The 27,610-nt window shown below is 35.3% G+C and overlaps 1 protein-coding gene and 1 long non-coding RNA gene across 2 annotated transcripts in view; one reads left to right on the forward strand and one right to left on the reverse strand.

The window, feature by feature from the left end:
* LOC126818232 (ras-specific guanine nucleotide-releasing factor 1) overlaps positions 1–27,610 on the reverse strand; it is a 173,135-nt gene that overhangs the window by 102,545 nt on the left and 42,980 nt on the right. The gene's annotated exons all lie outside the window — the stretch shown is intronic.
* LOC126818233 (uncharacterized) lies at positions 14,149–23,133 on the forward strand. The gene is made up of 3 exons (XR_007679170.2): positions 14,149–14,444; positions 19,917–20,011; positions 22,868–23,133. It is a non-coding gene; the product is annotated as an uncharacterized LOC126818233 (long non-coding RNA).

Raw genomic sequence — 27,610 nt, forward strand, 5'->3', positions numbered from 1 at the left:
AGGCTAAATGATAGAGTATACGAAGCGAGGCTGCTGTTGAGCTATGCCTTAACAAATGACATCTAAACTATTTAAAGTGCAATAAACTAATCACAGATAATGACAAATTATACAATTCCTGGAGACCGTGTGATGACTAATACAGACGGACAGGTCTTCTGTCTTAATAATATCATTAAAAATATTTTTATTTCCCCAATAGGCACAACTCCACTGGTGTATACCTATAGATTTATCATAATTGTATTATAATATTATGTCCTATATTCAATTGATTTAAAGATGGGTTCCCAGAAAAGTATTTATCGGGTGGTTATTTCCATTAAAGGTGTGGCAATTTTTGTATATATGGAAAGTAGAGATATCCAATCTTACTAGAAAAATACTGCATTCCCCGAAAAACACTCATTGAGCGTATACAGGACAAAAATGTAAGGGTTCCCCTAATCAACAGCCCGACGATTAAGAATTTCTGCATGGGTGATGTCAAAGGTCACACGCGAACATTGAGCGCTTGATGAACAAGTTGATAAACGCTATGAAGAGTTAGACGTACAATACTTTCTGAGATAAAAGTGACGGAAAAAGACACAGGTAGTAGATAATCCGAGAATTTAATTAGGATTCGATATTTGTAATAAATAGTAAGCGATTAAAGACAGCATCATCTTATGTATGCAATGAATTCTCCTCTGACTTCCAAGTTGTGAAGTAAACATGACCTGGTTTGATCGAATTTTAATAGCAGGGCATTCCTTCGCAATTACAATGTTTGAGAAGGATTTGAAGCATAATTATGACAAATTAATTAGTTTGAATATGTTTTTAGTCCATATATACCATTAAATCACCCAGTACGCGGGAACCCATCTTTAATGCATGCACAAAATACAAGTAAGAATGAAAATTTACCCTCTCACTCATTTTGTCCAATTATTATAAAAATCCAAAAAGGTAAAACACAAATTCGGATATGATGACAGGAGACAAAAGATAGCAGAGATTATTTAGGTGGAGTAAATGCCTGTCAATCAAACGATCGGCCATACTAAGAATCGGTGAAAATGGAATTCAATCCCATTTCTAGTCAAAAATTACACTGGTGATAACTATGTTCAGAATAAAGTAATTTGACTGAAATTTTCAATTTCTTCTTTCATCATCTATTTTTGAACTGTTAAAAATTATAGCAAGAATGGCTAACTCCTTATAAAAATCTCCCATAATGTATCTTTGCTCTTTAATGTCTAAAAGTTCAATAAAATCCATTATTCTCTTGTGAATTTCATATATTTCGACATTGTCCCATTCTTAGAACATAATCATTATGACTGCATCTGCGTTAAATGGGACACTTGCATATTGCACAAAGGGATCTACACATTTGGTGCATTCGGGTTAGAAATACTTAGTGTCAGTGAAGAAAAATTCACTGTTTGTCTTGCAGCAGTAATACTTATTGGGGTTTCACACGGTGAAACATGTGTGAAACACTATTGTTCTTGTTCCGATTATTTTTTGTTCTTTTTCCAATTTGCTTATTTTGCAGAAACTACTCATTGGGCGAATCTGTTTTTGAGAGCAAAGTCTGGAAATATGACATTTTTATAAACACATTTTTGATTTTCAATAGTACATAGGTATTTATTAGCTGTAAATAAATACAGTAGAATCTGTATGAGCAGCCACTCCTATTCAGCGACATCTCCTTGTAAGCGGTCACGATAAATTCCCCCCGTAGAAATTCTGTTGTTTCATCTCTTTATTCAACGGTCACTCTTCTAACACGGCCAGCGGTCACTAAATTACTAATAAATTCAACAAAACATCGCCCATTCAACGGCCATTGTTGAATGATACCATCTTGTCGTTCTTTGTAACACCCCCGCTAATCCCGTGAGTAGTAGTTAATTAACTGGACCCCCACTGATCAGGTAAAAAGAAATGTAAACATAACAATCAACCCGGGATTATCTGTTAATTAATCTTTTGTTTTATTAAACGACTAACCTGATCATTGTTTTCACGCGTAACGACACATTGTTTGATACTGATTGAATAAAATAAAAGTACCGAGTTTTGTCATGATCAACTAGTATCTCTCTTAGCGCCTCCTATAATATTACATACAGAGTTACACCCCTTGTAAATAGGTGATAAAATTAGCGATGTTTTTTGTTCATGTGCTTTTTTGATAAAATAAAATGAATTCATCGATTTTCTTCACAAAAATGGATAAATATTATCGAATGCATCACAATGGTAGACAGTAGTATCGAAGGTTGGTACAAAATGACAAGTTTACAGAAGTTATGTCCGAGATTTGAGTAAAGAATTTTCGTCCGGCGCAAGATTCAGCGACGGCCAAATTTACCGCTTTCAATACATCCAAGCGTAATATTTAATTTATGTCGGCACAAAAAGCAATGAGATTTTATTAATAGGCCACTCCCGTTAAGTTATGTCCGTGATTTGAGTAAAGAATTTTCGTTCGGCGCAAGATTCAGCGACGGCCAAATTTACCGCTTCCAATGCATCCGAGCGTAATATTTAATTTATGTCGGCACAAAAAGCAACGAGATTTTATTAAGAGGCCACTCCCGTTAAGCGGTCAGTTGTGAAAATTCCCTTGGGTGGCTGCTTAATGCAGATTCTACTGTATATAAAAAAATATACTTATCAGCTATAAATAAATATATAAAAAAATATTTATCTAAATTATCTCCTTTTCAAGATGCAGTTTTTATTTTAAGCGTATGAACTGAATAATAATTATCCGATTAACACAAAATTAATGGCATATGATACAAAATGATGTTATTTTATCTCAATTTAGCTAATAAATCTGGATAGCCCTCGTAAATAAGCAGAGCAAGACGGGAGCCGGTTTTTGAATTTCCTTTTATAGCAATTTAGATTTAAAAGCTAAAACATAACCATTTTTAAATGCATATCACTTTTTCATTTTTTAATATTCTTATTCTAAGCTTTCATAAACATGTAGGACTGATATATAATATCAAATGAAAATCCATGAATTATTTCCAATTTTTGCCATTTCCGAGAAATAGGCATTTTTGAAGGAGTCACTTTTCAAAAGAATCAAATATTGTTTGATATTCTTGACATTCGCACCATTTGATGCCTACTGCGACTGTTCATTATAATATGTCATCAAAAATGACGGCATGTTTGCAAAACCTGTATTAAACAAACCTATTTTAAATGGACCTTTTTTTTTACTTATTTAAATTTTAAATCTGTTATTTCTCTCATTGAATACTCCAAATCATAGTGAACATATAGATACCAAAAGATAGTTTATAACTTTATGCAATTGTCCAAAAGTATAACGTTTTATGTTGTGTTGCCCAACACATTTATTTATAGTGATTTTGAAAAAAAAGTTATATTTTTTTCTAAAGAGTGTTATTCGTTACCCTTTAATAATACTGTTCACTAACTTCCCGTCTTCATTACCCCAGTCAAAGCCGAACAGTAGGGCGTTGAACCACATTTCATTTTCATTTCCTTTCATTTACGAACTTCCTTTGACTAATAGTGTATAGATATGCGATCGGTTCGATTTTACAAAATAATTTCTAACTTTATCCATTGCCGAAATATGGTCGATTTGTAAGGTTTTCACAAGTCAATATGTCTTGACAAATAGTCATTTCGCATCCATTTTTGACACATGTGGTCTGTTCATATCGGAATCTGATAAAATGTTTCACTAGTAGTATGGGAAGTGACATTCGTTAAGCGTAACGGGCACCAGTGAAACCTGTCCTTCCGTGCTAATACGTGACAAGGAGTAGGGTCCAACCTTGTAGGTTTTCTCCGGGTCTTTCGGTTTCCTCCCACTGCTAAAGATCTCTACATGCAAGTGAATTATCGAAATAAAATTGAACCAGTTTGTGTCGAGTGGACGATAAACCCAATTTCTCTCTCCTTCTCTGCTACCAAAATGTTCTCCACATAACACTTATTGGCATAGTCATCTTTGGGATAAAGTATAAATTTTGTACAATGTCTTGTAATTCACAACACTTTTGCATAACTGTATTCATTTTTTTTTTATCAGGCACACAAGATTTGCATTAGATATTGTAATAGAAAAGGAAAAAAAATGAATCATATAACCCCTTGAATATTTGATTATTGTTATCTACAATTTCAAGATGAAATTTAAGTGAGATATTCAGGAATGTATCAAACAATTATTTAGTTATTATGAGGAACCGAATAAAATGAATTATAATCAATATAACAGTTCAAAAAAGGAGATTGCCTACACATTAAATATACACACGTACTGTGTGTACAAGGCTTTAAAGGATGATCGATCTACAAAACTGGAAATAGATAATTTTGACTTGACCATTCATAAATAAAAGAAACTACACGGTAATGGCCAGTATGTTAAGTGCATTTCTTTTAATCCGATAGACACATATGCCGTGTTCTGCATTACATAACCTTGATTGAAACAAGCGGTTGCCATGCAAGATACAGCCACATTTTACAAGTGATGGACAGAGAACTTAAGCTTAAAAACAGTGGGTGCCAGGCAAGATACGCGCACATTTCGCAAGAGATGGATAGAGAACAAGCTAAAAACAAAAGCGATTTTTTGTACAATCAGGGGCCATTATCCAGAAAGTTATGGTTTGAAATGTGCAAATATCAAAAGGGACTGAGATCTTTGGGATCTAAAGATATATTTTAAGTTTCATTAGTTTCAACCAAATCGGATAAAAATTGTGACCTCTAGAGGGTCCACAACCTTCATATTTCATACTTTTACACAATTTGCATACAAAGAATAGCCATTTTGTCAGGTAGTTTCATTTCGATTTTCCCAAAATTTAATTTTTTTTTTTTTTACTAAATAATATTTATTTACAGAAACTGGATTGGAGAACAGGCAGAAGCCTATAGGCCCCCTCTCCATTATCCTTCATTATGGTGGAATGGTGATATATTTAAACAGTTTTTAAAATCGGATAAAAAATTGTGACCTCTAGAGAATCCACAAGCTAAAAATGCGATATATCGAACATTCAGGGGCCATAATCCAGGAAGTTAAGTTCGGATATGCACGATTATCAAAAGGAACCAAGATCCTAGTGTGCACCGGTGATATATCCACACATTTTTTTTTAAATCGGATAAAAATTGTGACATCTAAATTTTGTACAATTAAGGGCCATAATTCAGGAAGTTAAAGTTCAATATGCACAAATATCAAAAGGAACGAAGATCTGTGGGTTATAAACATGATTTTTCGTACAATCAGGGGCCATAATTCAGGAAGTTACAGTCTGATATGCATGAATATCGGAAGGAATCAAGATCTTTGGGTTACAAACTTACATTTCAAATTGTGACCTCTATAGGGTCCACAAGCTAAAAACGTGATTTTTCGTACAATCAGGGGCCATAATCCATGAAGTAAAGGAACCGCGCTTTGGGAGATAAACCTATATTTCAAGTTTCGTTGAAATCAGGTAAAAATTGTGACCTGTAGGGAGTCCACAAACTATAGTGGATGGACAGACAGACACCAGGGGCGACGACAACATACGTCCACATGAAAATGTGGGTGTATAAAAATAGTTTTGTTGTTAGTTGTAAATTTTTTGTGTGTTTCATAAACAGATTGACATTCCTTTGGAATAGCATATAATATAAAGAGTTAATAATGATAAATGGTAATCTACCAATTAGATTTGACTAAATAAAACAAATCAAATAAATTCATACAGCATTATCAGCTAATTTACCACTCCTACATTTAGTTAACAATTGTGGACTACTGTTTTTATTGGTCAACTAAGTTTGCTTGCTGACTAATCAAAATAGTTGATAGTAAGTATAGCAGTGGTTAATGGGTTTGCAGTGCTCAAAACCATTGCTTCATGAGGATTTTTTCAATTTTATATCTTCGAGAAGATCATAACATACAACCTTTCTTGGTTCTAAAGGGGACTTATCTTTAACTCTACATACTACTATATTTCAAGCCTATGTTCAGTTTTGTGTTAATGTTAAGTAATATTATGCTATGAAAGAAAAAAAAAGACCGACCTTGTCAGTAATTCTATATTAATCGGTGGAAAATGAATTCTCTAGAGACCTCTATATGCATAATAAATTGTTTTTAACAGGAACCATTTATGTTGGTTTTTCTATTCTGTACTGCTTTACTTTAGCGTTCCTCCATAACTGTTGAATAATTTATTATCGAAGACTAATGTTCTGTCAACACTTTTTGCTTCACTTAGCCAGATGTTTTATACAGTTGGCAGTAAATCTCAATATTCTAAAGCAACCTTTTAGTATAAATATACTTGTTGGATTAACTTCGAGGTGGAATTTAAATAGCTATGTGTTAATCTGTTTTGAAAATATGCCTACATATTGATAAGGTCATTGTTGAAGTAGCTAAGTCTCTAACGATCATCCAAAGTCTTCGACATTGAAAACATGAATTATTTGTCAATTTAAATCAACATTGATGTTGTGATCTTACCTGGAAAAGATGGGCTTCTGATATTCAATATTTAAGACAAAATAAACATTTTACCATTGGCACACGAATCGTGTACCATAATGCGTTTCAGCGCCATTTGTAACAAGGGACTCGACGGACGAGGCTAGACATATACCACAAGTCATGTCAAACGGTGACCTCATATTCTTTTCTGGAGAGCATGCGCAAAAAATACTATTTTTGTAGACTGGAATAACCAGACGCTAGAGATAGCCATTCTATTGACACTCCTAGCGTATTTCGCCGAATATAACTGAAATGGAAACGATTGAATGTAAATCAGTTTATATACATTCATATTACATTATTATATGTGTTGCGACCCATTTATGTCAATTTCTAGGTCCCAAATATTAGTGATTTAGCTCCTTTAAGGTATAACTGATTTTTTGTTATACTACTGACACAATAATAGGAAATAAGTGAATCTGCATTGATTAATCTTTTGAAACAAAAATTTAATCCAATTGGGCTTGCTCTACCACTAACTGAAATAACACATTACATTAAGCCCAATTCAATACTTTATATTGGGGGCGTTTAACTCCTTAAGTAGTACTAAACATTAAGGTGGTGTTTTCCAAGTTCTGTAAAAGTAAACCAGTGTTGAATTTGTTCTATGAAGATGTTACACACCAAGTACTGACCTATAATATATGTACACAGAAAAGTGTTCTGCCCTTCAGATCTCACCTGGTCTGCTAATCATAAATCAATTTTAAGAAACAATGAAGTTCCGAGATTAGGGATAACTCTTTAGCTGCACTTGGCCTGCCGAAAATGACCTAATGAATCACATGAGCAGCTGTGGCACCAACAAGAACTAGTAAATGGTCCTATAAAACTCTATTCACATATCTCATGCAGTTTGAGGCATAGTTTCGGGAGTCAGTTTTGGGTGCAATTTACAATTTATGAAAAATTTTATCTTATTCCTGAAGCAATGATTGACAATCCAAGAGATTCAGATGGTGAAGCTAGTATTGTCATTGCAGTTAAAGAAGTTAAGCCTCTAACTCAATATTTTCTATAATATTCAATGCTGTTATCTTGCCATGAAAATATGGGATCCTTATATCCAATATTTAAGACACAATGAACCTTTTAAATTCAGTACATGAGTCATGTACTCTATGGTTTTGGGCGCCATTTGTGATGCACAAACAAAAACATATCCTACAAGACAAAGTGGAAGCAATTAGTAATGTATGATTCACAAACGACAAAATAATAATGACCTAGAATGACCTAAGCAGGCATAAACTATGTATTTCTCTGAACATATAATTGATTAGAAATTATTATTATTTTTTTAAAAATTGTATATAAATAAATCACTTTTCTATACAATCTCATTAGAGGGTAAAAAAATTTGTGTCAATGAGAATGATGCAGAAAAGAGGTATATATATATGGTCTATTCGGATAAAATATGTCAAGAGATCAGGAAAATAAAATTACAGAATCAAAATGTGTAATATGCAGGTCACAATACATGAAATAGCTTATTTATTAAGGACTGTCAACCAGCGTGCTGCCATTAATACCTGAGCATGTGCAGTACTTGAACATTGTATGGCAAGATCTATTAACATTAATCAAATAGCCATGAAATATAAAAATAATGATATGGGGTTATTAAACTTCCTACTTTTCTGTACCAACTGGGCTAATGAAAGGTTCAAATCTTCTTTTTTTCTCTTTTGACTGTTTCTCTTTTTTTTTATTCATACACCCCTTTTTCCATATCATATTATTAAACTTCCTACTTTTCTGTACCAACTGGGCTAATGAAAAGGTTCAAATCTTTTTTTCTCTTTTGACTGTTTCTCTTTTTTTTTTCTATTCATACACCCCTTTTTCCATATCATTTTTTAACTAAAACCCTGATATTTATAATCATTCTTATTATATTACATTACCAGCTATCATTAAAATTATATTCATGTCACCCTATTCTGGAAGCAGTTTTACATAAGCATTAGTTGCTTGTTACTGTATCCAATCTATTCATATTTTTCCCTCTATGACTGTATATAATAATTAATTTGCTTTAAGTATTTTAGAAGATAGTATGGTCAACTGGTCTCAAAACATGTTAGTTCCAAAATGATCAGGGTCCATTTCACAAAGCACATGTAACATGTACACATAGATGGAAATTCAATGAGTCTATTGAACTTAATTACCAGTGTACATAAACTTATGTACCCTTCGAGAAACGGGATCTGGGTGTCAAGTGCACTTAATCCCCATATAGATATATATGTCTCTATATGTTTTTGATAATATACACATATTTTTTCTTGCCAGATAGATAAATACAGCTATATAATTTACAGCTATATAATTAAGAATTGGACTGACAAAATCTATATTTAATGACACTGGGATGCCTTTACCATAGAAATGATGATAATGATGACAACGAAGATGATTGATTGATAACATTAGATAATGATGGCTAAAGGCACAGCTTTATGATGTGCCTATAACCTTGATATACACCTATTTATTATGCAAATAGTTCAATAATATTACCTGGGTTTTATATTAGACCCAGATGTAGCATTAAACTATTTATTGATGTCAGTATAGAAAACAGCTTGAAAGGTTAAAGATAAGGTCAATCGGTTTCATTTCATGATGCTGATATGGAGGTTCAACCTACAGACATTGCAATATTGTTAAGCCCCATTTACAATTTAACATTTTGTCAGGTACCACTAAAATTATTATCTTCTGACCTGGAAAAACAGAACAGATAACAGATAAAAAAGACCATCATGTACTGCCTATATAATGTAGATCAACAAACAATTAGAACTGGAAGAAATTTCATTAATGCGTCTCAATTTCATATTTTCGTAAGTGGGGGGGGGGTCCGCCTCTACAGTTTCTACCATAGTTAATATTTGCATCTGTTTTGTTACTTCTCATGATCTGATCAGTTAATAACCGGGAAGCTGATAAGAAATACAAATGGAAGTACTTGACATAATCAAGTTTAGAATACACAATTCATTTGTAAATTCCAATTACTGATAAGAAACCACAATGGACAAAATCTCAAATTGGCCATAGTAGTCTTATTTGTGTAATATAATCATTTGGAGGATTCTATCACATGGTGAACAATTTGTATTGAATATCGTGTGTTTCTATATCACCTGTTATTAGGTTATAGAAGAGTAATCTGAACGAACAAAGCGACGCATTGTGCTGGAACGTAATAATCATAGGTAAATGTTATAATCAATACAAGTAAAAGACAATTTGTGTAACACATGGTTAATAAACTAGGTATATTAGCGCAGCAAACAGTTATCAATTACCATGGCTTCTAGACAGATGGCCATTCTTACAACATACCATACTGTAATATGTCAACTAACACAAACCTAAACACAAATTAGGAGATTGAAATGTAGCAGAGATGTCAATATTCGGTATTCTGTGTGATTTTTTGTATATATCTGGGGAGGCTTTGATTCTTCTGTCCGGTGATATCTCAAATTTATGTACAGTAGAATCTGTATGAGCAGCCACTCCTATTCAGTGACATCTCCATGTAAGCGGTCACGATAAATTCCCCCCGTAAAATTCCATTGTTTCATCTCTTTAATCAACAGTCACTCCTCTAACGCGACCAGCGGTCATTATTTTACTAATAAATTTAACAAAACATCACTCATTCAACGGCCACTGTTGACTGATACCATCTTGCCGTAACATCCCGGCTAATCCCGTGATTAATAGTTAATTAACTGGCCCCCCACTGATCAGGTAAAAAAAATAACAATAAACCCGGGATTATCTTTTAATTAATCTTTTGTTTTATTAAACGACAAACTGATCATTGTTTTCACATGTAATGAAACATTATTTGACACTGATTGAATAAACTAAAAAGTACTGACGAAGCCGATTTTTGACACGATCATCTCTTTTCCATTGACGCACTTTGTTGCTAAACAGCCGTTTAAGCGCCTCCTATGTTACATACAGAGTTACACCACCTGAAAATCGGTGACAAATTCAGCGGTGCTTTTTTGATAAAATAAAATTAATTCATGGATTTTCTTCATAAAAATGGATCAATATTATCGAATGCATCACAATGGTAGACGGTAGTATCAATGTTGGTACAAAATGACAAGGTCAGAGAAGTTATGTCGGAGATTTGAATCAAAGAATTTTCGATCCAAGCAAGTTTCAGCGACGGCCAAATTTACCGATGCAAGTATTGATGTTTGCTTCCAATGCTCCCAAGCGTAATATTTAATTGATGTCAGCACAAAAACACTGAGATTTTATTAAGAGGCCACTCCTGTTAAGCGGTCAGTCATGAAAATACCCTTGAGTGGCTGTCTAATACAGATTCTACTGTATATACTTTCTACCGACTTGGTCCTGGAGAATTCCCTTTGGTTCACTTGGGCAAGGGGTATATTTGGAATTAATGCCAGGGGTCGTGGGTTTGACTATCAGCAGGAGCATTTTGTCACAGTAACAATATATTAAAGTAGGCCAAAGAGCAGAGTTACATGTCCTTCAAATGTAAAGGTAAACAATCTTCATAAAATCGGATGAATCAACTCCAATACTCAATGTCAAGTTTGTGCAAATAATTTGTATGGAACTTATTTACTATTGTCAGGTGTGCAATATGAGTGCATTGTCTTTGGATTCAGCATGGTCGTCAATCCCTACCAGGTATACATTACTTGTCAACCCCACAACCAACCTCACAAGATAACAAGTAGGCCTAGCCAAAAAAAAAAAAATCCATCAAGTCAACCTCTATCTCTGTTTGTACCACACCAAGGCATAAACGAATCAAATTCAGATTTTAGTCTGTTGTGTTTAAAGAATGTGTAGCGCTGGTTAATAACCGACGACAGGGTTTGGGGTATAGTAACTCTGCCACCAGTGATTGATATTAGGCCAATCACGAACCTCAGATAAAGTAAGCAAAACGCAAAGGCTCCTTTTCAGGAGACAAGGTTTGGAATTAACCAAAAGGTAATTCTCCTCAAGTATCCCCAAGCAAAGAATAAGAGAAGGGTACTTAAGTTTAATTGAGAAGGGTGTTACAACTCGCTACCCCGGTATGTTGATTAGGCGGTTTCATTAATTCAAGACTTTGATCGGTTACACTCAAGTATTAGCAAGATTACCTTCAGCAATTGCACAATACTATTTTTATATATAGACACAGTCCAATCACACTGTGAGAATGCATCGTTCGTTTCTAGAGTTTAACGTTTAGAGTTTAGAAATATATACATTATTTATATATAAATCGTTCAATAAATGGACATGAATAGGGTTATCTTCCCTTATAAAAAAAAAAAGGAACGAGAAGCGATGGCCGTTTCAAATGGATTGATTTTTAAAGGATGTCATATCCCAGCGGGCACGCAACGTTGTTACAACATTGTGACAACGTCAATATTGGTCGTGACGTTGTACAACGTGTTTTCGACCAATATTCGACGTTGTATTTACGTCATATACAGGTTGTTGACACAACGTTGTCACAACGTCATCAAAACGTTATCAAAACGTCATATACAGGTTGTTGTCACAACGTTGTCACAACATTGTCACAACGTCATCAAGACGTTATTCTAACGTCATATACAGGTTGTTGTCACAACGTTGTCACAACGTTATCAAAACGTCATATACAGGTTGTCGTCACGGCGTTGTTACAACGTTGTTACAACGTTGTCACAACGTTGTAACAACGTCTTCAAAACGTTATCAAAACGTCATATACAGGTTGTTGTCACAACGTTGTCACAACGTCATCAAAACGTTATTCAAACGTCATATACAGGTTGTTGTCACAACGTTATCAAAACGTCATATACAGGTTGTTGTCACCTCTTTGTTACAACGTGGTCACAACGTTGTCACAACGTCTTCAAAACGTTATCAAAACGTCATATACAGGTTGTTGTCACAACGTTATCAAAACGTCATATACAGGTTGTTGTCACGGCGTTGTTACAACGTGGTCACAACGTTGTCACAACGTCTTTAAAACGTTATCAAAACGTCATATACAGGTTGTTGTCACAACGTTATCAAAACGTCATATACAGGTTGTTGTCACGGCGTTGTTACAACGTGGTCACAACGTTGTCACAACGTCTTCAAAACGTTATCAAAACGTCATATACAGGTTGTTGTCACAACGTTGTCACAACGTTATCAAAACTTCATATACAGGTTGTTGTCACAACGTTGTTAAAACGTTGTCACAACATTGTCATAACGTTATCGAAACGTCATATATAGCAGTTCGAACCTTGACCTCTGATTGTCAAACCAAGGTCACCACGAGACTCCCAGGGGTCAATTTAGTTTAAATAGCCACGACCTCAAGGTCGTCGGATCCGATTTGGGATGGGCGAGTTATCTGCCCTTAGACCACACCGCTGTAATGCTCGGCTATTTCACTTTCTAGGGAAATTTGCCCCAAAAATGTCATCCGATCGCCCCGGGGTTTGGTGACCCGATAGACTGACCCAACATTTGTTCTTCATTTTTTAAAATCGCCAACCAAAAGTCGTGACCTTGACCCGCTAGGGGCCCCGGAAGTATTTTGGTTTTTGAACCCTAGGGGCCCATCTAATAAAGTCAGGACCACTGGACCTTGACCTTCCAAAATGTCATCTTGGTCCACATGACCCCGGTAGGTCAAGGTCATCAGAAAGGGTCAAGGTCACCAAAATATCTACTGAGTTCGATGCTCCCGGGCACATGGTGGGGCCCCTGGTCTGCGCGGCAAATCAAAGGTCATGACCATGGATAGGCAACTCATTGACCTTTCGAATGGGGCCTTGACCTTTGACCTGACCCTTGACCTTGGGATCGAAAAAGTCCCAAAACTTCATGAACAACCCAGATATCACGAATAAATCTCAAGGTCAAAGTCGTGACCCGCACCCGCAAGGTCAATTTTGGGGTTGTAACCTGAATCAAGGTTATGACATTGCCTGACATTCCCTGTTCCCGGCAGCCATTTAGGTAAAAAGTCAGATTCAAAATCCGGAGAGAAAGTGAAAGCGGAACTTTCAGAATGTTATTTGGAAGAAAATATTTTGCTTTCTTGTCAGTCAAATAAAGATCCCCAAATTCGATGATTTTTAAGTATAATAAAACATTTTCACTTTCTTGTCATTGAACACGGCGAATTTGTACTGCATTGATCGCGGATTGAAACATTTCGTCGGGTCCCACTCGGCGGTGTGCGACATCGGTCAGTTATTTGTTTTATAATTTTTCGGAAATCATAATTTCCTTTAATGCATTAAAGTTATTGGTGTACTAAATAGGCAATACTGGCTTGCTTTCATGTTGCTGAGCACACGGGTTGGGAAAGCAAGAAAAGGCGTTTGCGTCCGTCAAGTATTATAAAAATGTATTATGAACTTTAAACGAGATGCCTCTCCCGCACCTAAATGTCGCTGTTTTTACATCCGGTGTTTTTCAATTGAAATAATAACACAAAACACAGAAAATGGTGATTAATGCATATTGTGTAGTGTGCAGCGTTTGCTACACAAATTCAGTGCATAAAACAGGAATTGCAATGCGCTTATCTATAGAAATTGACGTATGATCTTGGGTACAGTTGTATTGGTTAACGACGTAGATCGAGATTTAATAACACAATACAAACTATAATACATTTTATTTAAGGCTTATTGTAAAACAACTAGAAGCTGACAAATATTCCGGTTAATTCTTCAGTAAATTATCTGGTAACACTAGCGGTTTTTTTTCCCGCGGAAACTGATAACGTGACTCTAAATGTTGCCGCGAAAGATGCTTCTGGGACGCCATATTGGTTTTTTGGTTCGTGCCGAAGGTAAGTTCTATTATTTTAACTCTCAACCGGGTATGTGGAAGGGATATAAAAATCGTCAATTGCTTCTTCTAAGGCTAATATAAGATCAGATAAAATTATATTGTATCTTAACACCCCATTAGGCTATTAGAGACAGCATACAAATACAAACAAAACATTAGGCTACCTACGCAACAGCATTATCAATGGCTATAAAACAACAAAAACACCAACTATATTTACATGTATGTAAAACACGCGCACCTATACATACATCATGTAGTAACAGAGACTATTATTATTAAGTTGAATATGAAAGCCCCTCGAATTTGATTACTGGCAATGTAGGTTTGGACTTTGTTGACTACCGCGATGTAAGTGGCGACGTTCATTTCAAAACACACTCAGACTGCAGCTGTGCCGAGTGAATTTCATATTTTTAAGTTATATTTTTAAAATGTATTAAAGTAAAGCTTTAAAATAGATGGTATCTATAAACAGTCCTACCTTGTTACAGAATAATCCTATTATTCCTATAATTCACTATTGCCAGTTGAGAAATTGGCCAAAATATCATTTTCAACTTCTAATTCAAATGTTTGCAGATAGTTTTTCCATGGGGGGGGGGGGGTAGAACAACAAAGGTGGTAATTGTGTTATTATTTCCGGTGTGAATGATTTTATAAGTGCCATAATGATACCTATGATCCTATAATATTGAGTTGACAGCCTATTGAGCAAAAGATATAGAAATAATTATGTTTTGACTTTCTTAAAAAATATGAAATTCTTGCTTTAACTTTTAAAACTAGCTGGACCAGCTGCATGATTGTGTCAGTCCGCTCAGAATACACGAGTCTAGGCCAAGCGACGTAGAATTTAGAACCGACGTGATCTGCACTTGTCTAGGCTAGACATTTGCGTTGATGTGTTGCGCAAGTAGATCTAACTAAATGAAATCTCTCATCATTAGTTTTTTCATATTACTCATATACATTGCCGTTAAACGAATAATTTGTGACACATAGCAAGCCATTTGATCTATTCTACACGTCACTGGGCTATTTGATTTGACGGAGTTTTGTTACCCACGGCAAAATCTCGATCGACGTAGACTTAACGCAATTTTTATCATTCGGCTTCACTAAACAAATTATTAATAAAAACAGCCGTAGATCGACATCTAATAGTGCTAATGTAAATTTAATAATACTATTCCGGTATAAAAAAAAAAGAAATAATAATAAAAGAATAATGAAATCAATTCAATCTCTTTTAAGTATTCAAATGATCATTTTAAGTAGATACCGTTATATTACTGAGCGCCATGGAAAACGCATCACTTTTTTTCCCAAATATTTTATTACTAGTTGGTTTTGTATGTATAATATTATGCAATACTATGAACTATTGTTTCACACAATGCTCCCAAACGCAAAAAAATTCGGCCCGTGTGCACAAAAAAAAATTGCATGAGATGCACATGAAAAACCCAATATTCACCTGCAGCATTGTGTGTGAGCCCTTTAAAAGCATGTTTTCAACTTAATGTGCTGTACATGAACTGTGAAACGTGAATTTGTCGTAATTTGTTGTTGGACGTGTGAAGGAATCGAGCTAGAGATGCCGAGACTTACTGAAAATCAACGGAATGAAGCCATGGGAATGTCCAGGGCTGGCATGTCTACGCGTGCTATTATTGCCAGACACCTCAATTGTCATCAGTCCACTACTGTAAGGTTGGTGGAACGTATTCGAGTTACTGGATCAACGCGTGACCGTCAACGTCCTGGTCCACAACGCGTTACAACCCAGGCTCAAGACCGCTACATCCGGGTCACTCATCTGCGTGACAGATTCTGCCCAGCGACTCAAGCATGTGCGGCAGTCGTCGAAAGAAAAGGACCAGTAAGTGCCAACACCGTAAGACGTCGTCTAAGAGAAGTAGGACTCGACGACGACCTTATGTTGGAGCTATCCTTAGGGATCATCACCGTCAGCGGCGTTTGATATGGGCTCAAGGACACACCAGGCATGGAGAAGAGTAGACTGGCAAAGTGTGCTCTTCAGTGATGGGAGTCGCTTTCATCTTTATCACGCTGATGGCCGTCAACGTGTGTGGAGACGTCTTGAGGAACGTCTTGCAGACTGCTGCGTCTTCGAAACGAATCGATGGGGTGGGGGAAGTGTAATGATGTGGGGAGGCTTCACATTTCATCACCGGACCGCCCTACACATTTGCAGGGGTCGCGTTAATGCTGTAGCCTACCGTGATGATGTCTTGCAACCAATTGTTGTTCCGATGTTTCGAGCGCACCCACAACTTCAGCACTTCCAACAGGATAATGCACGTTCGCATACCGCCCGTTTTAGTATGGACTTCCTGGCTGCTAACAACATCAATGTCTTGAACTGGCCAGCCATGTCTCCGGACATGGCACCAATAGAACATGTCTGGGATGAGATTGGACGCCGTCTGTATCGGAGACCACAGATGCACACCGTTGCTGCTTTAGAAGCTGCTCTTGTCCAAGAATGGAACAATTTGCCCCAGGCCTTCTTTCAAACATTGGTTAATTCCATGCGACGTCGCTGCACAGCGTGCGTAAAAGCCCGTGGAGGACACACGCGCTACTGACATCTGTGTCGTACTTTTGGTTTTGACCCCTCTGACTTTGTACCGTTGATTACAGATTAAACATCCATAAGTGTACAAATGTGTTGTTATTGATGTGTTCCCATTTGAATATTGTTCACAATAAGAAGCAAAATAAATAAGATATGTTTACAGGATCATTTTGTTATACGAAAATCTAAGTGATGCGTTTTCCATGGCGCTCATTGTATATAAGTGTGAAACCTGGCCATTATTTAATTAATTACAGTTCTAAGTGAATCCCAGCAAGCACAAAATATTTCAAAAACGTTTTTTGTTTTTGTTTTTGTTATTTTTCTTGTTTCTAAAAGGTTATGTAAAAAAAAAAATATTTATTGAACGTTTTTTAAATGTTTTAAGTGTAAGTTTTTCAGAAGTTTTCGATAAATATTGATAAAAATGTTTAATATAATATGTTTAGATAACGTTCATAATTGATGTTTTCTTACAAAATTTTCCATTAAAACGTAGTACCGTAAATATGATTTTTTTAAACGTTTATGAACCGTTTATAAAGAACCCGCAATGAATAGGTAACAATTACCTATACACGCCATTTGAAAAAAAATATTTTTTAAAAAACATTTATTAAACGTTTATTACACCTTTAAAACTTAATTACGTTCTTAACTTAATTGCAAAATATCTATATTTAATGTACCGGTATATAAAAAAAACCCAATAAAGGTCAAGATTAATTATCTTATACATATTTTATTTTAAAACACACCCAAGGTTGACAGTTGGCCCAATCAAATTTAAACATCTTTCCGCCAAAAAGGAATCCCAGCCAAACCTGCATGGCTGCTTTTATAGAGCTGTGATAAACTGTCGAGTTTTATAAGTTGCTAGAAGGCGTAACAGTTGAGAATTAGGTATGTTACGATTAATTAATATTTTGTGTCCATTTAGAAATAATTATGATATAAAAGAATTAATTGTTTCGGTAATTGTAGATTATTTTCTACTGGTGCCATTTCCACGTAGTCGAACTTCTATTGTCATTTCATTATTGAACCCTCCTTGCAAAGTAAATTGAGTATTTTAAATATGTTTTATTATCTCTTAAATGATTTATTTTAGTTCTGAAACTTTAGTGTTTTTATTTTATAATTGTATTGCATTTTAATCATTTAGTTTTTGGTCATTTGCTATGTCTGGATTTGGAAAGAGCTATTTCAATCTATGTCTGGAATTGGAAGGGGCCATTTCAATATTTATAGTATTGTATAATGGACTTTCCCATTATCTATTATCTTTAAATTTATAGGGTTACCAATTTCATGAATTGTTTAGATAAGTTGATACTACCCCAAGCTTTGCAGGGAGTGTTAATAATAATGTAACGTGTACAAAACTTCGAGCGGGAATTAATAAGACATTAATTTCCCGTGATATATTACAAATGACAAATGCTATATGAACTTTGTGCTGTATGAACTATTTATATAGTCTTCAGTGAATGAAAACATTTTGGCTACCATTCCTGGTTTTGAATGTCAAATATGATATGAAAACGAATATCGGTTTGTAATTTTTTTAACCGTTTCACCAGTAGTAACCGATGAACGGTTAACCAAGTCGCTGTATACATCTTAATTATTAGGCAACCAAGTCTACGATCTTAATTAAAAAGATAGGTTGACACGCAACAAAACATATATGCTCTGAAAATTAAATCTTGTACTTTGTCGATCTACGGACAGGTGGATATAATGCCGGGCTAGTGCGACTGTTAACACCACAGCTCTTTAATTACATGCTTGTGGGTTTTAGATTTAATTCAAGTGAAGGGTAATTTTATTATTAGATGTACAACATCAATATCCATGAGCATACACCTGCATAATTGAACTGACATTGATTGTAAATATTACAGTGATTGAAATATAATAATATACTAGATGTGTTTCATTTATTTCATGTTATAGCTATAGGTAACCCATCTGATGAGCATTGGTGGTTACCAGTTTAAAGTCGTATTCTTTCTTTTGAAAACAAATTGATAAAATAATCGTACATTCGTTTTCCAATCGTCTTCGTCTTAAAGGAGTCAAGTCTCTAACTCAATATCATCCACAGTCTTCGACATTGCAACCATGGGACTCATTGTTTAATTAAACCCAACATCAATGTTGTAACCGTGAAAAGATGGGCTTCTAATGTCCAATATTTAACACAAAGTTAAAGTTTTGAAATTGCCACACGAATCGCGCGCAAGAATGCTTTCAAATTTCATTTGTAATAGAGAGACTCGAAGAATGAAGTTAAATATACCCAAGAGAATACTATATGCGGGTGTAAACTTGAATAACCAGACGCCAAAGACTGGCATTCAATTTGGACTCTTCGCGTATGGGGGGTTGGATGGCCGAATGGTTAGCACGCGCACGCTGTATCATACGGTCTGTCATTGAGTCAACTGGCGGGGTTTCGATTCCCCGGTTGTACGTGACAAGGAGTTTGGTCGCCTGTCTAACCTGGTGGGTTTTCTCCGGGTCCTCCGGTTTCCTCCCACTGCTAAAAAGACCCCTACGCGCTAGCGAATTATTGAAATAAAATTGAACCATGTGTTAGTCCCGAAATGACCAAGTTTGTGTCAAGTGGACGTTAAACCCCATTTCTCTCTCTCTCTTCGCGTATTTCGCCGAACATAACTGATTAGACATTACAGTAAAAACAGAAACGATTAAATGTAAATCAGTTAATATACAAACATATTACATTATTATATGCGTTGCAACCCATTTATGTCCATATCTAGGTGTCAAGGAATGGAAAGTCAAAATTCGTGGTATTGTCAAACGCATAAACAGTATGTCTTTTTATTTTAACAGGTTGATGTCTAATTCCCTAATGGCCCAATTTAATTTAAAGGGAAATAAAGGGAGGCGGTCCATAATGGACTTAGAAATTTACAAAGTTGTCCGAGGTTTGTTTTTATCATACTCAATTTACGAACATATCCTTAAATATCTGATAATCAAACATGGTATGGGCATACACGAGTTTTTATTACTTCATCGATGAGTGTTGATCTTTTTATACGCCGACATTGAAATGTGGTCGTATATTGTCCTCGCCCCCGTCCGTTCGTCCGTCGGTCCGGCGTCCACAATTGCTTGATCACTTCAAAAAATCTTGGGGACGCTCTAGAGGCCAAAGTTAATATCCGATTGACTTTAAATTTATACACAGTGTTTAAGGTCATGAGACGAAGAAGCCTATTGATTTTCAGCGATTTCCGATAATTACTGCCAGAGTTATGGTCCTTGATCACTTCAAAAAATCTTGTGGACGCTCTAGAGGCCAAACTTAATATCCGATTGACTTTAAATTTTATACACAGTGTTTAAGGTCATGAGACGAAGAAGCCTATTGATTTTCAGCGATTTCCGATAATTACTGCCAGAGTTATTGCCCTTGATCACTTCAAAAAATCTTGTGGACGCTCTAGAGGCCAAAGTTAATATTCGATTGACTTTAAATTTATACACAGTGTTTAAGGTCATGAGACGAAGAAGCCTATTGATTTTCAGCGATTTCTGATTATTACTGCCAGAGTTATGGCTTTTGATCACTTCAAAAAAATCTTGTGGACTCTCTAGAGGCCAAAGTTATTATATCCTATTGACTTTAAATTTATACACAGTGCTTAAGGTCATGAGACGAAGAATCCTATTGATTTCCAGCAATTTACGATAATTACTGCCAGAGTTATGGCCCTTGATCATTTTGAAAAATCTTGTGGACGCTCTAGAGGCCAAAGCTAATAACCGATCGACTTTAAATTTACACATTGTGTTTAAGGTCATGAGACGAAGAAGCCTATTGATTTTCAGCGATATCCGATAATTACTGCCAGAGTTCTGGCCCTTGATCACTTCAAAAAATCTTGTGGACGCTCTAGAGGCCAAAATTAATATCCGATCGATTTTAAATTTATACACAGTGTTTAAGGTCATGAGACGAAGAAGCCTATTGATTTTCAGTGATTTCCGATAATTACTGCCAGAGTTATGGCTCTTGATCACTTCAAAAAATCTTGTGGACGCTCTAGAGGCCAAAGTTAATATCCGATTGACTTTAAATTTATACACAATGTTTAAGGTCATGAGACGAAGAAGCCTATTCATTTTCAGCAATTTCCGATAATTACTGCCAGAGTTATGGCCCTTGATAACTTCAAAAAATCTTGTGGACGCTCTAGAGGCCAAAGTTAATATCCGATTGACTTTAAATTTATACGCAGTGTTTAAGGTCATGAGACGAAAAAGCCTATTGATTTTCAGCAATTTACGATAATTACTGCCAGAGTTATGGCCCTTGATCACTTTGAAAAATCTTGTGGACGCTCTAGAGTCTAAAGTTAATATCCGATTGACTTTAAATTTATACACAGTGTTTAAGGTCATGAGACGAAGAAGTCTATTCATTTTCAGTGATAATTACTTCCAGAGTTATGGCCCTTGATCACTTCAAAAAACCTTGTGGATGCTCTAAAGGCTAAAGTTAATCTCATTGACTTTAAATTTATACACAGTGTTTGAGGTCACGAGGCGAAGAATCCTATTGATTTTCAAAGATTTCTGATAATTACTGCCAAAGTTATGGCCCTTGATCACTTTGAAAAATCTTGGGGACGCTCTAGAGGCCAAAGTTAATATCCGATTGACTCCAGATTGATACACAGAGTTTAAGATCTTGAGGCGAACAAGTATATTGATTTTCAATGAATTTTTATGACTTGAAACAGCTAAATCCATGATACAGTATTAAAAGTTTTGTATACAAAACGTTAGCATGGGGCAGAACTTTATAAAAACCTAACAAATTCTAATGGTTTTCTGAGTTGTTGCTCTTAATCAGATTTTAGTGTATTATAAATGTTTCATTACCGAAAAAAGTAAAAATATGTGACAACTGTTGTTGACTGCCTGGACGATTTAGCTACTGTGGGCGTATGTTTCGTTGCCTGGCAACCTATCTTTATGACTTGGACAGCTAAATCCATGATACAGTATTAAAAGTTTTGTATACAAAACGTTAGCATGGGGCAGAACTTTATAAAAACCAAACAAATTCTAATGGTTTTCTGAGTTGTTGCTCTTAATCAGATTTTAGTGTATTGTAAATGTTTCATTACCGAAAAAAGTAAAAATATGCGACAACTCTTGTTGACCGCCCGGACGATTTAGCTGCTGTGGGCGTATGTTTCGTTGCCTGGCAACCTATCTTTTTTGTAATTTAACACCCATGCCTTTCTTACACGTACAAATTTATGGAGAATATGAAAGTAATAACACAAGCGATGTCTCATATAGAATGTGTTATTGGGTCATATATAATATAATTCATATGGGGTTTAACGTCCTACTGTTCTGCTCAGACTAGGCTAATGAAGATGGGCATGCGCTATACCGCGTGCAATGAAGGAAAAATTTGCCCGGGCAGCGGCACTATGGCCTACTCTTATATCGAATTCCAACTGCCAAGAGATCTTTTACTTGCACGTCAATGTGTACACGAGGCCTCGGTTTTTCATACCATCCAAACGACTAACAGTTGTCCTTGTCAGGCCTACTGAACTTTCTCGGCAAATGTAGGGATCGAAAATGCGACCTTCAGACAAGCGAGCCAGCGTTTTACCCAATAAGCCACCTTTGGTCCATAATTCATGGGATGCAGAATTATCTGTTACAGCTTAAGGACCACCTTTTTGATCGGACTGAATTATATAATTTACAAAATTTGACAGAGTAAATATACAGTTTTTTGTATTCTTCAGATAGTGTAATGATCAGTCAGCCGAGCTGCAATGAAGCCGAGATAATAACAGCAGTTTCGGCTCATCTAAAATATGAGCCGGACAGAAGAGGGACCAATTAAGTACATGTACAGTTTAAATTTGTTTATTACATGTCATATTTTATTATAATCTTTATAAGCCATTTTAAGTTCTTTTATCATCCATTTAATTTTATTTTATTTTCTATGTGTGATGTCCACAAAATGTTAACTGCGCCATTGAGTATTGAGTGTTTTATATTGGTAATAGGCGCATTATAAATAATAAATTATTATTATTATTACAGTACCAATTGCATTAAAATTACTTTCTCATTTTTAGCAATATCATTCATTACCCATTACATTGAAAGTAAATAATTACATTTTATTACTATTTAAAGATTAGTGCTAATTTAGCATTTAATCAATCAGATTTAAAGACATGCATACCATTGGATAGTTCGCACTGATGTTTATATATATATTTATATCTTTCTCATTTTATTTATTTGTGTATATATGCTTGAAAACGACTTGTGAAATCTTGTTGAAACGTTGCAGTGAAATAAACCATAGTAATTGTTATTCCATAAAAGTGCGTTATTTGATTATGTTCTAATTACTAAATGCCATTCAAAGAATGCGCCATTAAATGTAATTGAAATGTAATTGACCATTACATGATTTTCGGAATGTAATTAATTACATTTCCATTACTCATTACTTTTGAAATCTTCCATTACTCATTACATGACCATTACTTAAAATTTAATGATCAGATTCTATTACCTTTACCCATTACTGCAAAGTTATATGACTCTAGCATTAATATTGTCTGTAATATAATCGTTTGAATTGAATGTTTTGAAACTACGTACTGTCCTATTAATTGATACTGATTTTATTCAGAAAGAAGCAATTAGATTGGTTGTGATGGGACACAATAACTTTGATTCTAATTGAGTGAGAGTGTTGAAACTTCACGTATCGTTTCACTATGTCAAAACCGTGGCCCAAATCTGTCGGGCATTTAAGCCCCCCCCCCCTTCCCCGCACACACACCTAATTTAACTTCCATTCTGCCCGGCCGCCTATTCCCGTCTTCGTTAGTCCAGTAGGGGCAGAACTGTAGGGAGTTCGGATGGGGCTTATACTGGGTTTTATACAACCTCAAAACAACAAATTCTGACGTCGTGACAACTTTTCGCCAACCACCACACAACGTTGCAAAACAACAAATTCTGACGTCGTGACAACTTTTCGTCAACCACCACACAATGTTGTGACAATGCTGCTTGAACGTCCGTACAACGTTGTCACAACTTTTCGTCAACCACCACACAACGATGTGACAATGTTGCTTTGACGTCCGTACAACGTTGTCACAACTTTTCGTCAACCACCACACAACGTTGTGACAATGTTGCTTTGACGTCCGTACAACGTTGTCACAACTTTTCGTCAACCACCACACAACTTTTCGTCAACCATCACACAACGTTGTGACAATGTTGCTTTGACGTCCGTACAACGTTGTCACAACGTAAGAGTTTGTTGCAAAACAACCTACAGCTGACTTATTTCAGACGTTGTGATACAACCTCTGAAAAACGTTGTCACAACGTTCTGTGCCCGCTGGGATACTGCATTTTATCAATAAAATTAATTATACATGATAAGTTCATAAAAGGTAATCATATCAATATATTGAAAAATAAATGAATACTTCCACTAACTAGTTACCAAGTGGTTTTTTTCCCCAGATTATTAGGGTTTCACAACAGTACATAGCTATGGTGGTGAAACACTACTGCTTTTGATCCATATTTGTCATCTTTTTATTTCATTTTGCTTATTTCTCAGAGCCTACTTATTGGATCGTTTTCAAATCTTGTCAATGCGCACAGAAAGCTGGGGGTTGAATTTTGATTTGTAGGTTAAACAAATAATCATTTTTAATGGTATATTACTTTTCAAAGATACTTTCCAACAAAAGTATTTATCGGGTGGTTATCCAATAAAAGTATGGCAATTTTGGTGTAGAAAAATTCAATCTTACTAGAAAAATATTGGATTCCCTAAAAAACACCCATAAAGCGCATACAGGACAAAAATGTAAAGGTTTCCCTAACCGGCAACCTGACGATTAGTGTTGATGTATATGTTGATAAACTTGATGGTAAGTGGACTAGAAAAAAGTGAGAGACTTAAACGTAGAACAGTTTCTGAGATAAAAATAGGTTGCCAGGCAATGAAACAAATGCCCACAGCAGCTAAGTCATCCGGGCAGTCAACAAGAGGTGTCGCATATTTTTTCTATTGTCGGTAATGAAACATTTATAATACACTAAAATCTGATAGAGAGTAACAACTTATTAAGTAATAATAGAATTTGTTTGGGGTATTAACTTTAGCCTCTAGCGCGTCCACAAGATATTTCAAAGTCCTCAAAGGTCAGTAATTATCGGAAATCATTGAAAATCAATAGGAGGCTTCGTCAAATGGCCTTTAACCTTGTGTATAAATCTAAAGTCAATCGGATATTATTTTTAGCTCTAGAGTGTTCAAAGCAATTGTGGGTGCCAGACCGATGGATGGACAGTGACAACAACAACATACGACCACATTTCAATGTGGACATATAAAAACCACAGAAAAAGACGCGGGCAGTGGATAATCTGGGAATTTAATTGTGTTTCGATATTTATAATAAATAGACAGTGATTAAAGAAATGAAATGAAATGGGGTTTAACGTCCTACTGTTCTGCTCCTAATCTGGGCTAATGAAGACAGCAGTGATTAAAGACAACTACGTCTTGTATATGCAATGTATTCTTCTCCAGCTTCACACCCATTGCATTAGCCAAGTCATGTGACACAAACAGGACTTCTTTTAATAAATTTGTATAAGTTAGTGGATTTTCTCACGAAAACAATGTTTGAAAAGGATTTGAAGCAAAATTTTGATTGATTAATTAGTTTGAATATGTTTTTAGTCCAAATATATTATGACCGACATAAGTCATATGATTTCTATATATTAAACACCAATGTTACTTTTCTCATTTTGGTAAACATATCTTCGACAACATTAATATATTTTAAATATATTTTATTTACATAATTATTTCTCAAGTAAGATACGTGTTCCTAATTATTTCTTAAGTAAGATACGTGTTGAATTAAACAGACACTGGCATGAGTGATATATTGTTCTTATAAAAACACATAGTCAATTAACTCTTTACAACCAAATATCAACTGGCGCCTGGGTTATAGAACCTTATTAAACCAGCCACTGGCTATTAGGTCAGATATAATTTAGACGAAGCATTAAAGTCTAAACAATGGAGGGATTAAGTATTGGTCATTAACCAAACTCTCTATAAAACGAACTATTGTTTTAGATTTCAACTTAGAAGCAATATTTTATAGTTTAATTGTCAATGTGTCATAATTGCCTATTATACATTTTGTGGAATTGTATTTCAAATAGAGAGTGAGCTATGGTTTAGAACGGATCGGATCTCTCTCTTTCTTGTAAATATTTGTTGATTTATCTATGTTTAATAAATCACATAGAAGTTACTTGGACTTAGTCTTAATTTTATAAGACCAGAAATAACGTGGTCACAATATCATCAAATATCCCAGTTTGTACACAGTAAGGTATCTTTAATTCTTCAAAATATTTACAGTAGAACTTGCTCGGGCGTGCACTCCTAATCAGCGAACACTTGCTTCAACGAGCACCCAAAAATCACCCCCCCCCCGAGCGATTTTTAAGTAATTTAACCCCTACTAAACACGCACCTGTTCAACGCGTGCAACAGGCATCACGATTAATTCCCCCCGTAAAAATTCAACTGTTTCAACGGTCACTCCTCTAACGCGGCCAGTGGTCACTATTTTACTAATAAATTCAACAAAACATCGCCCATTCAAAATTCAACGGCCATTGTTGAATGATACCATTTTGTCGTTCTTTCTTTGTAACACCCCCGCTAATCCCGTGAGTAGTAGTTAATTAACTGGACCCCCACTGATCAGGTAAAAAGAAATGTAAAAATAACAATCTACCCGGGATTATTTATTAAACGAATAACCTGATCATTGTTTTCACGCGTAACGAAACATTATTTGATACTTTGTTGTTAAACAGACGTTTTAGCGCCCCCTATAATATTACATACAGAGTTACACCCCCTGTAAATCGGTGATAAAATCAGCGATGTTTTTTGTTCATGTGTTTTTTTGATAAAATAAAATTAATTCATCAATTTTCTTCACAAAAATGGATAAATATTATCCAATGCATCACAAAGGTAGACAGTAGTATCAAAGGTTGGTACAAAATGACAAGTTTACAGAAGTTATGCTCGAGATTTGAGTAAAGAATTTTCATTCGGCGCAAGATTCAGCGAAGTTTATCGATGCAAGTATTGATGTTCGCTCCCAATGCACCCAAGCGTAATTAATTTGTGTCAGCACAAAAAGCACCGAGATTTTATTAGGTGGTCGCGTAATCGCTAAAATAGTTGGGGTGGGAAGTACTCAAATTCACAGCATTTTGAAACGCTATGATTCAGTATGATGAAAGTAAAAGAAATATTGGGGGGGCCAGAGATTCAGTATTACTAAACAAACATGTATATGTGACTACTTTGAATTCACAACTACATAAAAAGTACATGTATTGTTATTGTTATACTACATGAATAAAAAAATATATGCAATCTA

Source organism: Patella vulgata, chromosome 4 (assembly GCF_932274485.2).
Source record: "Patella vulgata chromosome 4, xgPatVulg1.2, whole genome shotgun sequence".
In the NCBI taxonomy this organism is placed as follows: domain Eukaryota; kingdom Metazoa; phylum Mollusca; class Gastropoda; family Patellidae; genus Patella; species Patella vulgata.